The sequence below is a fragment of the Cupressus sempervirens genome, chromosome 3 (assembly GCF_028749045.1).
Source record: "Cupressus sempervirens isolate cs-2001-9-10 chromosome 3, ASM2874904v1, whole genome shotgun sequence".
NCBI classification, from domain to species: Eukaryota; Viridiplantae; Streptophyta; class Pinopsida; order Cupressales; family Cupressaceae; genus Cupressus; species Cupressus sempervirens.
This window is the reverse complement of record NC_143120.1, coordinates 112382122-112395797: the sequence shown is the minus strand read 5'-3', so window position 1 is coordinate 112395797 and position 13676 is coordinate 112382122.

Genomic DNA, 13676 nt, shown 5'->3' with positions numbered 1-13676 from the left:
ATAAATGCTTATTATTGAAAATGTAGTATTTTTAAATTCTATTAATAGAGTATTTTTAGAGCCTATGAATAGAGAGCTTTTGGTAAATGACTATAAAGAGTTTTATAAACCTGGTGGAAATATATTTCGTTAATAGTAATAATACTGGCATTTTAACATTTATGCATGACAATATTTATGGACTAGTGATAAACCCAAACCCTTCCACATGGATCTTAAGCAGGAGTTAGTAATAAAGATCCAATAAATGAGTCATAATGTCTCCAAGGTTCTCTCAGAGACTTTGATATTCAACCATTGTTACTCCACATAACTTGTGGGCTTGGACATCAGGATAACAATATGCCATTTATTATCAGTGCATGCCAAGGATACATTAGAGGTTTTCACCCCATATGTCAAAAAATTCACATTTCAAAGTAGATAATCTAGAATGTCCATTTGGTGCCAATTACATGTTTTATTATCAAGACAAAGCACAAGAACCCATAGCTACAAATAAATCCAAATTTCCTTGAATTTCCTTGAAACAATATGAAACACACTCAGAGAAGTGGTATAACATTGAATAAGACCCATATTACATTACAAAAACCATATAAAAATCTCAAAGTCTTTCTAATACAAATTTCAAACTCGTTTATGATCATATTAATTTAAACAAAAATAAGTATATAATGGTAAGAAGTTGCATGCAGAAATTATTTATAATATTGCATTCAAATTCATTGATATGCACAGATGTAGTGCCATGTAGAGTGCGGGAAGGGTCTACGTTGTATGGGTATGTCTCACTTGATATAGAGGTGTGACACCTGAGAAAGAAATGGTAGCCCTCCTTCACTATGTTGTGTACACAGATGTCACTTTTCTTGATAATTTAGAGTCTTAGATACTAATAAAATTATTGTAGGGAAAGTCTGTCAACTTACTAAATCTATTATGACACCTCCATTCTAAATGACATTATCATATTAGACTTTGTGATCCAACGTATTGAAGAAATTACCTTAATATTGAAGAATTAATACAAGTGATGTTGCAGGTGTAGTGGGATTGCTTCCAAATTCTAACTCTTCCACAATACCACTCTAAATATATAGTCCATGTCTAGTTCCTTTGTGCTCATTCCATTAGGAAGACTCCAGTCGAAGGAGTGAACCAGCGAAGCCAAAATTAAATGAAGCATCTTATCAGCCAAAGGAAGCCCTAGGCATATTCTTCTCCCTACTCCAAATGGTATAAGCTCAAAATCTTGTCCCTTAAAGTCCACAGTAGCTCCCTCTCCCTCCAAAAACCTCTCTTGCATAAATTTGGAAGGCTCCTTCCAACACAACAGGATCCCTCGCAATCGCCCACACATTAACCCATACTTGTGTGTCTTTGGGGATCAAAAACCCCCTATTTCACAAGATCTTGATGCTTTATGAGGGATCAAAAGAGGACCAGGAGGATATAGTCAAAGCACTTCTTTCACCATTGCATGAAGGTAAGGTAAATGATCAATATCAGATTCCACCACTCTTCTACTATGACCTACAACCTCCTCTAACTCCCCTTGGACTTTTTCCATTTTATCTAGATTATGAATGAGTTTTACCATTACCCATTCTATTGTTGCACTAGTGATGTCAAAACCAGAAATTAATAGATCCTGCATTATCAAAACACCCCATCCTCATTAACCAATTCTGCCACTCTCATCTTCAACCCTAACTTGGCCTCCTCATTAGCAGATGACAAATTTGATTGCAAGGATTTCATTAACACCGCCGCTGCCACACCCATCTCCACGCACCCCCTATACATAGATGCCCCTTTCTCAAAAACCTTCGCCTTTGCCTCCTCCAACCTGTGAAAACCTTCCTCCATTTTCGTCCTCAGTAAGAATGAGTTTTTCCCACTTTTAAAAAAAATTTAACATATGAAGCCCGTGTTGGTCGAAAATTCGACCAACACGGGCATGGATTTTTAAAAAAAGATATTTTTCCTTGCATATTTCGACCAATCTAAAACATTTTAATAGATGGTCAAAAATTTTGGTCAAAAATTGGGGTCAAATGTACTAGTGATGAAATAGCTAAGAACATGACTCATGAAACTTGTAAGCTAAGTGAGGTTTAAACTTTGAATAACTTTCAACATAAAAAGTGAAAAGATGATTTAATATGTTGATATCAGAAAGACTTAGGTGTGAGCAACAAAATTGAATGATCCTATATTTGATTAGTGCCCTATCTATTGGGCAATTACATGAACTATAACCATACATCTTCTGGAAATCTTTGACATAATTCCTACATCAAGACCCCTGATCTATCTTTGACCTTGTGAATAGACATCTACATCAATATGAACCTCATACTCAAACTATCCTATCATGAAATCTACAAACCCTGTGATAAGCATCAAACAATTACATTGCTCTTTGTTCCATCAGCAAGATACTTCAATCACATACATTCATATACAAAATGCAACCTAGTTTATGCTCTTTGTTCACAAACTAGAAAAGATTACAAATCCATGAGCAGGAGACAAGATTCAAATTGTAATTAAAACCCCTTTTTTGTGCTTTATTCATTCTCCTTGAAAATGAATACATGAAAGATGTACTGGAATGACTCACAAATCACCTAACAAACAAGAACTATCTGCATAAAAACTTAAACTAAATGTTGGGTGTCTAGCTTTCATAGCCTGAGCAGAGCTACTAGAAACTGGAAATTGAAACCAACCAAAAACCTTTTTCAAACAAGAAGAAAGAATATAAATCAAGAAAGAAATTCCCAGATTTGAAAAGATGACAAGTGTCCCCTCAGAATTCCTTCCCAAGAAATTGAATCACCTCTCTCTACCTTCTCCCATCAACTGTTAATCATATCCTTTCTGTTTTTTCTTTCCAAATGCAAAGTATCTTAGTAAAAGATAAAAATCTGCTAACTAAACCTGAATATGTGCCAATTGATCAAATTGAAGCCAAAACACCAAAAAAACTCAAAATTATCAGATACAAGGGTCACTAGACGTGTTTAAGGTGTTTTTCCATTGAATTCTACAACTGACAACTCAAAACACCTGATAAAACATGTAAATCAATCTAAGAGAGAAAACCTCCTATAGCATATACCAGTGACATTCTATTCAAAAATGAACTTCATATTTAGATAGTTCATCTCTTCCCAGTTCCAACAGTATATTAGAGTGCATATTTTACCTACTAGAAACCCCCAGAAAGCCATTTTGAAAAATAATCCCTTGCTATAAGTGTATGAGCTTGAAATTCAAAAATTTAAAATAATTTCTAAAGTTTCAACTTCACAATTAAAACCTTTTTGAATTTAAAATACTTTTGTATGTTCCCTGATAAAATGATTAAAAAATCTTTTTTTTTAAATATCTTTATTTTTGCTTCACCTTTGAAATTTGAGGTCAAACCTAGTTTGACCATTGTAACACATGGCAATATCTGATTGGCTGAGCTCTGCACACCTGCCACCTCATTGCCATGTCATCATGCACCAAGATTTGTTGCCATGTGTTGGTCATGCACATTCCTGCATTTCTTAACCACCTTCATCTTTATATTGTAGGCATGCGTTGATTTTTTGATCTTGCCACATGGCGCGATCTGAAGCCTCCTTCTTAATCTGTCATCAATCAACACCTCACCACTAGTTGGGACCGACTACCACATGTCACTTACCCATGTGCTCACAATATTTAATTGGTGAGCAACTTTTTTTTGTAGGCAAGCATGAGCCCTCCAATGCGGCCACGTGACAGCATCCTGTGTGTCTGCATTGATCTCGCCACATCAGCTCATTTGTATCTTCATTCAAAATTTTGCATGTGTGGAATCTAGCTATCATTCACGTCTGCTACATGGGGCCAACCTTATAACATGTGGCCTTTCAAAAGGCTCTTGTCTTGAGACACAATGCATATTGTGTAGATTTGTATTTAAACTATAAAAAGGCCCTCCCACAAGCAATGTGGGATATATGTGGTTTCAATGTTCTTTTACGCTATTCTTCTGGTGCTTCAAATTTTGATGCCTCCTTCTTTTGCCCTTGCATTCCTCTACCTTTAGCATGATTTTTTTTAATTCCATGGCACCTCCTTTGTAAATTTAATGAGAACACCACACATCAAGTTGAAAATTAAAGCTGGGCCTTGTGCTTTGAAATAATCAAACTTATGGATTCTATTAAATGAAAACCTTAGAAAATGTGGGCTCTACTATTTAGTGTTGACTGCTTTCTTCAATGGCATGGGTGATTCTTCATACTATGGCACTTTCCTACCTTCATGTGTTCCTTTCATCAATATTTTTGCAATTAAATCAACTGCAGCTACAGTGTTTGCAAAAATCAATGTACACTTTATAGAGTTGTCTGAATCAAGTTTTTTTTTAACTCCCAACCCTCTTTTATTGCATTAATAAGGGCTTCAACTCATGTCTCTACTATAACTTCTCTCCATCACTACTCCAATCTTGGATTATGCTGATGAAGAAAGTTCCCACTAACCCAAGTGGCTTCTAGAAGGAAATATCTCAACGTACCTCCTAAAATTTTCTTGAAATTTTGTGTAGACATACAGTAAAGGCCCTCATACACCTTTAATCAATTCTTCCTTTTTATGCATATTAAACTTGCCCTTGGTTGTATGACTTTCTTTGCTCTGCAGCCTCCTCTGAATGCATGGTCTCTCCTGCCATAGCAAGGTCTCTTTTTTTACATGGAATATCTACAACAAAATGATGGTGTCCTCTATTGTCTTTAACTATAGATTGCAGTTCCCCACACAAGGATTGCAAATGGCACTCTTTGATGATGAAACCTAGTCATCATCCTACATCGATTTATGTACTCCTCCCGATATCCATGCCTTTCCATGATTTTAAATAGATTTGCTTCTAGATTTGACTAGGATACATTGAGAAGGTTGTTATCTACTTGTAATTTCTTCAACTCCAAAGAAATTTTAATGGCAACATGATTAGGGATCTTGGTTACAGTTAGCATCCTACAGAGAAGGAATCTAGACATCACATGGTAATGATCTACATTGTCTCCAAGCTAAACTTGAACTTGTCATTTTTAGCATAGTTACAAAATAGGTAGGAACTGAAAGCTCATAAGGGAAACATCAGCAAAGGCATCTCCCAAATTCTACATAACCAACTTTGACTGTCCACTTGTATTTTGCTCTTGACATTTCATCATCTTCATTATTTTCTTCTTGAGTATCAATAGAGGAAGATATTACATTCCCTAAACCCATATTTCCTTTTGATTCTTTGGTATTTATTTTGGTTTATTAACCATTATCTTTTCACATATTTCCTACCTTTTCAAATCTCATCTCATGAAAAATTTGGGGTCAAAAGATATTGACTGTCAAAGTTGCCTTCTTAAAATCACCTACAAATAAACATGTTAGAAAACACTAAATTGTTTTTGGATTTGGCTTCAAAAATTGGGTAAACTAAAACTTTGGGACATGAAAATTGGGGCATTGGTTTATTGTCATGAGTAAAGTATAAATCTATGATTTGGGCTCATAACAAATAACTAGACGCAAATACTCAAATTTGCAGACTGGAAACAATGTTAGAAAAACATTTTTTGCAAATAGAATTGACCTAGGAAAGTGTGCAAATGAATTTGTCAAAGCTTGAAAATTGGCACACTTGAAGTATTTTTAGAGTAAAACATAATGGTACAATCCATTTGATCTAACCTATCATAGATTTTGAGATATGACATCCCAAATAGGGGTACCAACCAATCTGCCTTTCTTGACACCAGTAAAAAATCAGAAATTGCATTTCGAATCGCATTTGAAAACTGATCAAACAGATTCATCATAAGCTCAAAATTGAAAAATAACAAGTTTATGATCTCTAAAATGCAACACAAAAGGAATTTAATCATTTTAGTCAACTGGGTTGAAGTTATAACACATCAAACAAGGCTTCCTAGAATTCTAAACTAATTGCATCAGTATGACAATATTAAATGACCTACTTTGAGGGATTCAAAACCTAGTCAAACAAACTTGAAATGACTTGAAATTTGAAAAATAGGTTCTCTATTATGGACACTAAATACTATCAAAGTGATGGGTCATGACACACTACTGGGTATGAGATATTTAGATGCAAACACAACCTCCTATCACTATTTGACACTTGGGTGAAAATGCAAATTTGTCAATTGCTCAAAATAGGACTTCACAAAATGGCTCAGAATGTCAATTTAACTTTATAAAACATATAAATGCATTGAATGGAAGGTGCTAGAAGAATTAAACACCTCATAAGCTTCTCAAGTACAACTAGGTATATAGGCATCAAAAAAGCATTTATAGGGCTTAGTTTTTCAATGGTACTAAAAATTGGGAAGGCAATTTTGAGTCCCAACAGATCAAATGCAAACTCTAAAAGATTATTAAACCCTAATTAGGTCATGCATAAAAGTGGAAAAATATTTCTATATAAGGACCTATGTGGAAAATTTTAATGTTGTTTTTTTTGTGTTACATTGAGACAAGTTATGATGATGGAATGAAAATGATAAGAACCTATTGTAGAGAAAAGTTTCTAAGAAACACCAAAGGAAGGATTGGATATATCAATCACTAGAGGTGATAGAGTGTATTAAGTAAAAAGGATATCTAATTCAACAAAGTAAGTTCTGTGCCAATTAGATTAGTCTATTGTTACTTTGTTACCATTATAGTAGTTGAATCCTTTAACAATGTAGACCTAATTATCTTTATTGTAAATCTCCTAACTGAGTGCACAATTTATGAATGTTGTAAAATCCTTGAGAAACATAAATTGTGATAGATCCTTTTATATTAACCTTGACAAAGTAAGTCACCATAAGTGACACCATTTTAAGCCATAGCAAGCAACCTCTTAATGCAGTGGTGAAGGTGTCATCCCTACCACAATTTTCCCTCTCACCAAGGGATTCTACATGACCAAATCATTGTGTAATGTATGTGTTGATTTGATGATATGCTTTTGTATTTATTATGAAGAAAATTAGAACATGTTTACTTTCTTTTCAGTTTATGAGGTTATGTTTATGCATACACATGTTGATTAGTTATAAGATGGGCAACATATGGTTTTTGGTTAAAAGTTTTAGAAGGTATTGATTCACCCACCTTCTTAGCATCTTTTCCTTCCCTAAATTATAACATTAGTTATCTCACTCCACTTTGATTAATTAGGTTCAGAATCAGATCTCTTATCAACTACTTGTATCATCATTCTTTGACTCACTATGCTCACTCGCACATTGACTCAAAGAGGGGCAAATGTAATCACCCAATTTTGGTTCAGAAAACTATAAGCCCCCTTTTTTAGTATTGAAATCCATATGCTTGACCACATTATGCTTAATCAATTTTTAATAATTGATTAATTTAAACATCCTTGGTACAATCATCAAATAATATTTTTTTTAATTTTTTTAATGGTTTGACCACCTTATCCTAAGTTTATTAATTTGAAAGAACATGCCCACTTTTAATTAAATAAAATCTTATTATCCTTAGTGCACCTGAAAAGTACATTTTCTAATTTAAAAAATAAAAATAAAAGAAATTGTCTACGACTTGAAAATACACTTTCCAATGAGTGGAATTGTTGGTGTAAATACGTATTTACTATTTACACTTTACTTAAGTTTATTTAGATTAATGCATTATTTTATTATATTGCATTATTTTTTAATTTTTTTAGGTGAAACCCTTAGGAGTTTGCATACTCTCATGAGTTGTCATGTTGACAACACTAGAGTAAGCAACTCTAATTTAGCACATGGTGTCTACAACATTAGAGTTTGCATCATTAATTGAGTTGTCATATAGACAACACAGTTATTTGCACACTCATTTTAGCACATGTTGTCTACAATATAATTTTGCATGCTACACCATTGTATGCTTATCCTCTCATCATCGCACTTACTCCTATGCTTAATGGAGGATAACCCATATTTGGTGGACATGTTTCTGGTTGTATGACTTATCATGTTGTTGACTTTTATGCATTCTAGAAGCATTCCAGAGGCCTATATATATAGGCACTCCTAGTGTACTTTTACATTGAATATTGAGTGAATATTTCATCATTCTGATCATACTCTCTTTGGTCTACTATTGTGCTTGTGTTTGAGTTTCTTGGTCTTGGGTGAATTTTTTCCTAAGGAAAATTCTTACAATGATGGTGTAAATGAAGAGCCTCAAGTTAAAGTAATTCTACAAAAATCAAAGCCAAGTCCATCATGTGCAAAAATAACTATCACATCTTCCAAGGAGCTACAAAAGCCATAAAGCTAATCATTAACTTCTTAGTAACAAAGAAATAGAAAAGGGTGGAATGAAAGTGATCCCTACTAAAGAATATTCATGATGAGAGATATGGAATAGAAGTGGTCCTGAAGGCAATGATTTGTAATTTGGGTATGGTCTTTTATTTGATCTATTAATCTATTGTTCAGATCTGAATTTTATTAAATCTTTGCAATTTTTTGAATTGGGTATTTTCAAAAAAAAATGGCCCTCCAGGCCCCTACAAAGAAATTTTTTTTGCAAAACTGGACAGTCACACCCCTGCCCTGCAAGGAATATTTTTCTTATTCCACCAAAATATTCCTAACCAATTGGCAGGCATCAATCCTACAAATTTTAGGGTTGCCTACCCAAATCTGGATTGGACTGCATATTTACCAATGGATCATGGCCACACACATTCCAGCAACTACCATAAGCTAGAAAGCTTTGTTTTAATTGCCTCTTACTTCGCATTTTAAATTCTACGATGGGCTTTCCCATGTTGAATGTGGGATAAACCCCACACAATTCTAGCCACTCCCATAGGTGCCACATGGTATTATTACAAGCCATCATGACAATAGTAGTGTAGACTATGACCCAGCCACCCTCATCCACCACATGGACAGACTACATCAATCCACCTTAGCACATATGCACCTACTCAGTCAACAACATATGTGGTAATCTGTATGCCAAGTAAGTAGACATGTGTATCCATGTCAACTACCAACAAGGACTATCATACTGCCAATGCAGATCTATACTTCTACCATGCAAAATAAACACATCTATAAAATCTGTACAAGTGACATCATCATCCATATAAGACATGTTATGCTAACATCATCACAAGGCCCAGGCATACTAACATCATTAGTTCACGAGCCTAAATTTGATGGCCATTTGATTGTTATCTGGGGGAAAAATAGAACTACTAATACGACCATATGACCGTCAAATTTAACCTTGTCTTTTGCTGATTCAACCCCTCTCTAGATTGATTTTTGATTTGATAGTCTAAATTTGGGAGGCCATATCTCAATCATCCAGACTCCAAATTAGGTGCAATTTTTTTTTTTTTTTTGGTAGAATTTCCTAAAAAATTTAGTGGTGCAACTATTTTCTAGTTTTGGTGCACAGATTTGTCAAAAATTGCATATTTTAGTGACTATATCTATCCAATCCTACATTTTGCAACCTCAAATCCTCCATACTAGCTCATCTAAACATGAAAATAGGTTCCTTTTTTTGAAAGTGCATTATTTTTTTTGTACTTTCCATATCTACAATCAAATTATAGGGTTGTGTGGACAAAAGCGTCACTTTCAAAATTAGGTCATTTTCTGCATTGTAATGCTTTGATATAACTTTAGAATTGTTGTATATCTAAGATACAATATAATGTTCTAGTTTTGAACTCCATAAGGAGGTTGTAAAAGGAAAAATTAGAAGTCCACTTAGGCAAAAATTGGCAAGTGGCCATTGTCAATGCACTACATAGAAAGTGCCAAATCCATCTCTCTTTTTTTTTTTTGGGGGGGGGGGGGGGGGGGGTGGTTTCTTGATTGAATGAAAATTGGGGGTGTTCTTGGTGTTGTGTTCCTTTTTTTCTACTATTTTTCTTTCATTTTCTACATCATGGGAAATTTTAATTTTCTAAAATTAACTCCACATTACTATGCTACATGGTCCATTAAAATGTGGTGTCATTTAATGCATAAAGGAGTTTCTCAATATGTAGATGGGACCCTTCCTAACCAATAGGTGATCAAGTATCTGCCAGTGAAATCACTGATTGGCAAACAAAGCATAGGAAAGCCCTAGGTGATATTTGTTTCGGGGTAGAAGACAAGATCATATATCAGATTTAGAAGTCTCATACATCTAAGGAAGCTTGGGATACCCTCCAAAACCTATATGGTAAAGTGTTTGAGGAAGATGTTTTCAAAATTGAAGATGAGCTTGTCTCCTTAGATCCAAAGGCATTTGATTCCATTCAGGATTTTATCATAAAGGTAAATGAATTAAGAATGAATCTTGATGATTATGGGAGTCCTATTAAAGATGATAGGTTAATCTATCTCATTCATAATAAGCTTCCATTTAAGTACTCCACATTTATTTCTATTTATAACACCTCAAAGACTACATTAGGGTCTGCCTATCAGAAAGTCTCTTTTGATCATTATGCTAAACAATTGGATAAAGAAGAAAACAAGTTGAAATCAATGGGGATTCTCAATTCGCCAAAGTCTAAGGCATTGGTAGCAAACAATGAGGGTTCTCAAAATTTAGCTGGTCAATCTTCAAATAAAGGAAATGGCAAGAATAAGAAGTGAAAGAATTCCAAATTAGAGGATGCAAAAAAGACAACACCACAATCAAATCAACAAGGAAAGTTTTCCTTGAATTCAAATAAGAAGGGAGACAATAATAAGGACAATATAAAGTGTGCTTACTACAAGAAATTAGTTCATGAAGAACATCAGTGTTATCATAAAAAGATTGATGAATTGGCAACTATCATGAAGAAACATAATGTTTCACTGCCTAATGCTTACAAGGAAAAAGGATCCTCTTCTTTAGATTCAAAGGGAAAAGGGAAAACACTCATAGAAAATTCAAGTTCTTCAAAGGAATGGATTCTTGACTCAGGTACCTCATTTCATATGGATTCTTCAAGAGGAAATTTTTCTTCATCGAAGTAGTCAAAGGTACTGCATGTCTTTGTGGGAGATGATACAAAAATGGAAGTTGAAGGGAAAGGAAATGTAGAGATGGAAAATGGAGAGTTCAAAGATGTTCTCTATGTTCCAAACCTAAGTTCTAATCTCTTTTTGTTTTACCAAATCACTCACCTTGGAGATGGTCACAAAGTTGAGTTCCTTCCTGACTCAGTAAAAGTGCACAGTCTAAAAGATGATTCAGTAGCTGCAATTGGGAAAGTCAATCATGACAAAAGGTTGTATTCTTTCTCCCACTTTGTGCCTAAGTCTCCTTCACAAGCCTTGTTGACTCAATCCAATTCTCAAATCAAATTATGACATTAGTAGTATGGACATCTTGCCTTCTTCTATCTTCAACAACTTTGCTCAAACAACATGGTCAAAGGTCTACCTACAATCAACTTGTATCATGGTGAATGTTCAATAGGTTTAGTGGATATGCATCTAGAGGAGAAGTTAACTAAAGAGAAGTCTTCAAGAGTACCAATTGTTCTTCATTTGGTTTACATGGTACTATCAGGTCCTTTTGCAATGACATCAGTCAACCAGGCTCACTACATACTTACTTTCACTGATGACTTTTCATGCTATACTTGGGTCAACTTTCTTCATCACAAGAATGAAGTATTGGATAAGTTTCTATACTTCAAGACTCATGTTGAATAGAAATCAAGGAAAGCCATCAAATTTCTAAGGATGGAAAATGAAAGAAAATTTGTGAATAAAAGACTTAAAGACTTTTGCAAACTCTAGGGTATTGATCTTCAAAATCCACCAGAATTTAGTCTACAAAAGATAGATATTGCAGCATTGAGAATCGAAACTCTTAAGTCCATGGCAAGTTGCATGAGACAAGCCAAGTCTCTAGATCCATCACTTGAAGTCCAAGCAATCAGTAGTGCCAATCACATATTGAATAGGTCTCCTCATCCTACCTTAGATACAAAGACTCCTTTTGAGGCATGGTGTAGTAGAAAACCAATTGTGACACACTTTAGAGTCTTTAGTTGTCCAACATGGGCAAACATATCTTCCAAGGGATGCAAGGCACCACTATCTAGGATTTTTATTTTCATTAGATATGAAGACAATGTTAAGGCATATAGACTTATGGATCTTGAGACACATGAGATCTTTATGGAGAAGGATGTACACTTTGAGGAAATTTTACCAAGCTTATCCTCTAACCCTCTCTGCACATCATATACTATGGAAACTGATAGTGACACCAGCAATAGTGCTTCAACAGATTTAGAGATGTGGGGTTCTATCAACAGTTGTAGAGAGAGGTCATAGCATTAGCACATTCCACATGCATATATTTCCACAGTGATAGGTCTAGCATAGTAGTGTATACCTTGTCTTCCAGTTCTAGCATCTAAGGATGACTACATAGTAGACATTTCAAGTTTGTTTGTGGAGTCATACATAGAAGATCTGGGGGACATCATTGATGATATACATCTTCTCTTTGATGGAGAAGATCCTTCTTCAGTTGCTGTGAGGGCTCACTCTGACCCTCATGTCCATTCTCTACATGATTGATCTTCACAAGTTAATGTAATTGGGGATACTTATGTACAGTAATTTTAGAAGGTCTCTTCATCATTCGAAGAGATAGTAGGTTCTTTGAGACAAGTTCTACATTCATCCTTGACTAGGATAGTTGAGCAGGCTTCAGAGACATCATCAATCATCGGGAGTCTTTCCACATACAATGGAAGCATCTCATTTGTACCTGTGGTATTATTTCTTCCAAAGGAGAGGAACACTATTTAGAATTCATGGATTAGTTTTTACATCAAAGCAGCTATCACTAATCGGTACTCTTCATTTGAGGAGGAGAAAAATGTATATGCAGAATGTGGCCTTACACTTCACACACACACTTCAACATAGTCTTTATATGAGGATTCATCCTGGAATGAACATTGGATTGTCCATCCAAAAATCATCCAACAAACCAACCTATTGCCTTCTATCTAAAGGGATTTTGCCTGTTAATATCCTCAAACACAAGGTGTGAGCAACCAGACCCTCTAAGAACAAAGGATTTAAAGATGAGATGCAACTAATCTATGTGAATATGCAAATTAATCTAAAATGAGATATGCAAACTAGTCTAAGAACATATAAAAGAAACTTATGCTAAAGATGTATGCATATTAGATCTAGATGACAATTAAGATAACAATGAAAATCTATGAGAATGTAATAGGCTTAAATGAGTATGCAATTTGGCAGCAATTTGATGCAAATTCTAATTCATCCTTCCAGAATGAAGAAATGAGGGTCTCTTAAATAGACTTTCCTTTAATCCATCAATGGTTGAGATCGATTTCAATCAACGGTCAGGATTGAAGATGAAGTTCAGTCATAAAGAAAGATTCCCAAATCAAAGGGAGTTAACTGGCTTAGATCTGAGTGTAAGAGTTAGTCAACTTAGATAGACTTTAGTGTCAGAGTAAGTGATCTGAGTCATTTCCAATTTGATCAGTAGTGAACTAGGAATTTCCCATTTTTGAACTGAAGAGAGATTTTGAAGAGATATTTAATTTAATAAAATGAGATATGCTCTAATAAATACCT